Here is a 3,609-nt window from a genome sequence, read left to right as displayed (position 1 = left end):
TAACTAGATTTTGCTCTGTTTTTGGCTAATATATTTGCTTGTAAATTTTCAATGGTTTACTGTATCGTCGCCCCTGTACTTGCATGGTTTGTATCATCGAACTAAATGATATTTTATTCAAAAAGAAAATGTTTTGTTTTGTTTCTTTTTTTGTGAACTCAACATTGTTTTGACAACGATGTTTTGAACTTCTCTCATTTTACGACTTGTACTGAGGTACTTACTAAGCAGGATTTTCATGGGGTTTCTTTTTTTGCTTCAATTTTTACAATCTGAATTCTGCCATTAAATTGAACTGAAATAAAATATAGGAACTGAACTGAGTGTATTTTTCTGATTTTTGCTAGCATGCATCAAGATATTTTATATATGCTTTACAGTAGAACATATGCTAATTTTTATGTCAAGTAACTTCAAACAAAACAGAAGTGGAGCTTCATTTACAAGAACAGAACAGAACATATGCTAGTTCAGATCCATACAAGATTTTCTCAAATGCTTATTAAGGCATAACACACAACACTTGTTGTGCTATAGGAAGAACACGTAAAAAGAGGAAATTGGACATTGAATCGTTGAGTAGGTGTACTAAAAAGCACACAAAACATGTACTGAAAAAGAACACAACTCCTTAGCGTTTCCATTGGCCTCCTATGGCAGAGGTGAACGGTGTGATTGTTGCGTCGTCGCACGGCCTCGTGTACCGGAGGTGAATGGCTTATGGTGGTAAGGGTGAACGGCTTGAGCGCTGCATCATCGAACGGCCTCGTGTCGAGGAAGTGAACAACCTGGGTTGTGAAGGTTCAAGCAGGGGGTGTTGAGAGGCTATGTGGGACTAATACTGTCGTGTCAGAATCAGTTCTGTAGCTGCTCACCACGCACACCTACTCAACTACTCTGTGCCACCGTCCCACTGCGCATAAGTACACTTGCCGCCTGCTCGTTGTCGTTGGATGTACCTTGCACACACACAACAACCACCAATTAGCATGCATGAGTTCGTGTACAGTAACATTACAAATTTGCAATGAAACCTAAAAAGTTCTGTACTTTGAAATACTTCATTTTACTTTCCAAATACTTTATTTGTTTTAAAATATGAACTTCTATATTTATTTCCTTAGAACTTATTATGATTTCCCTCCGAACAACAAAAACATGATTGGTTTACTTACCTATAAAATATTTGAAGTATGTCCAATGAAAAAACATTCCTAGGCCTGGAAGTGAGAAAACACATTACACTCATCGAGGTAGATATCATTCTGTGCATACCTTGCCACACACCACATCGGATTCCAAGATTCTAGATGAACTTCAACAAAGTTAAGTGAAACCTTTTTCTAACCCGAGAACTGCAGAAAATTAGCTTGATTTATTTAACCACATCAAATAAACTCTTAACTACTTATGGCAAGTATATTTGAACTGATGTATCCTTTTTCTAGTTACTGAATTGCTAACCACTCCATATAAACTCTTAACTACTTATGGCAAGTATTTTTTTTAACTGACCTTTTCCATGTTTTTTTTGTGTGTGTCTTTTCCCAAATCTTTTCCAACCCTCTTCTCTGAACTTTTATATTTATTTTTCATGAACTTTTTAAGCTACCCTAGTTTAACTTCTAGCGTTTTCTTTCTTTTACTAATTTTACTTTGTCCAAATATCATCTTTGTCTCGTAGTTTCCCATCCATCTCACTATGTTTGAACTTTTGGCAATCTGGAACATGAACTATCTGTGAAAACACATGCTCCAGTATAATCTGAGATGCCAATTCAAGCAAAACAATCAGTACTACTCACATCTATTAACAACGGCTTGAGATGCTCATGTCGAGGCTAGTGCAAGCTAATAGTACTGGCATCCAGTGTGGTTGGAACAAACAAGATGAACAAATGATTTAACGGAGCAACACTACATACACAGGCATGAATAGGAACAACGCTATGTACCTGGAGACCGGCCACAACAGCAAGCGACACATGCGACTACGCCAAACTTAACCACATTGAGGCGGCCACCAGCAGCGGACCATCACCGAAGCCCTTATTGAATGGACACATGCGACGAACACCTACATTTTGTTTTCCTTTTGTTTACTGAAACTCGTGTTCCAGCCAAGCCAAAGGAGGATTTAAACAAGGTTGCTGCCCATATAATGAATGGAACAACTGCACCATATTCATTCATCTGTAGCAGCTTCTGTATGATATCAATCAGAACAAGGGAGGGAAAATCAACACACACTCTTCTACTTTGATGGAGAGCGGGCTATACCGAAGAACTTTCGACAAAATGAAGATACTTGTAACTGATAATTTTTCTGAAAGAAATGGGTATTAGCACCGTAAACCTTTGAATTTCTGAAAATGATTAATCTTCATCTAACTACTCAATGAAAAGTGAACTTACAGGGGTAGGCACCATCTGATTCAGCCGTTTGCTAACTTCACCATCTATTTATTGAGAATTGTCAACAAGATCGACTGCCATGTCCACTCCATATGGGTATACTCCTGGGCTTCAACTTGAACCGAATTTTTATTTGAGATTTTACTTGAACTTTCTTTATTTTTCTCCTGCTGTTCCGAGCTACGGTAGAATTGATAAGACAGTACACGAAACTGAAAATACAGAGAAAACTAATTAGTTGGACCAAACCTCTCATTCACTTATGTTATACTTAATCGTACCCATTAGCAAACCGCTCCAATAAGTGAAACAAATGGCAAAAAGCTTGCTGTCGTTTACAAGGTTCGAACTTTTTAGCTTTCAAGAACCTTGACTACTTTCAAACATGCAGTTTCTAAGACCGTCACTAGTTCAGCTTAAGTCCACCTTGAGTACTTTTTGTTTGAGTTGATCTCTTGTAGGTCGACTAGTCCAGCGAGGAGAAGCAGTGGGAGGTGTGCCACAGAAAAGCCACGACCTGTACCGAGAAGTAAGCTCAATAGTCACTACGATCATCCAATCCAACAGTACAACTGAATATATAATGCTTCAACACATACAGAACGCACACAATTATGTTCAGAGAACCAACCTATTTAAGTTCAGAGAATAAATGCATTTAACTTAAAGAACAAATGTGTTTAGGTCCAGGGAACAAAACAATCATCAGTGTGTTTTTCTGTGTAGGAATAATCGTAGAAGCATTATAGTTAGACTGAAGCTCTAGGAATTCTAGAACTTCCAAAAAAATGTGCAGGCGGAGTTTATGTTGCTGCTAGTTAGTAAGATGAATGGAGAGGATGAACACAGGACACGCACCATACCAGGATGGCAACGAGGAAGCTGCCGACCTTAACATCTCCTTTCCTTCTCTCTGCAAGGTCTTTGAACCTCGTACATGGGCGGGGTTGTACTGCACGAGAGGTGGTGGGGGTTGGCGGCTCTGCGTAGTCTAGAGCGAGCTTGGTGTAGGGAGGTGGCGCTCGCCATGGCTAGGAGAATCCAGGAGGAAGAAGATTGGGCGGCGTCACGATGGGGCAGGTGAAGAACTGGAGGTTGGCACGCTGGGGATGGTGGCGGCCGGCGCGCTGAGGATGGGGGATGGTGAGCGGCCCAGGGCGCATGAGATAGTGGGGGAGGGGTGGCGACTGCTTC

General features: G+C 40.3%; 1 long non-coding RNA gene across 9 annotated transcripts; it reads right to left on the bottom strand.

Moving 5' to 3' along the window:
• Window positions 1-412: 412 nt before the first annotated feature.
• Window positions 413-3,603, bottom strand: LOC119340400. Of its 9 annotated transcripts, none has more exons than XR_005164528.1 (4): window positions 3,274-3,603; window positions 2,842-2,932; window positions 1,176-2,627; window positions 413-959 (listed from the first exon to the last, which is right to left on the bottom strand). It is a non-coding gene; the product is annotated as an uncharacterized LOC119340400 (long non-coding RNA). The 9 variants fall into 9 exon arrangements; XR_005164524.1 differs by having other exon boundaries at window positions 413-1,355; window positions 1,956-2,627; XR_005164521.1 differs by having other exon boundaries at window positions 413-2,326; window positions 2,416-2,627.
• Between the last annotated feature and the right edge of the window lie 6 nt (window positions 3,604-3,609).

The sequence above is a fragment of the Triticum dicoccoides genome, chromosome 7B, assembly GCF_002162155.2.
Source record: "Triticum dicoccoides isolate Atlit2015 ecotype Zavitan chromosome 7B, WEW_v2.0, whole genome shotgun sequence".
NCBI classification, from domain to species: Eukaryota; Viridiplantae; Streptophyta; class Magnoliopsida; order Poales; family Poaceae; genus Triticum; species Triticum dicoccoides.
Note: the sequence above shows the minus strand (reverse complement) of the source record. Positions and strands in the feature narration are given on the sequence as shown.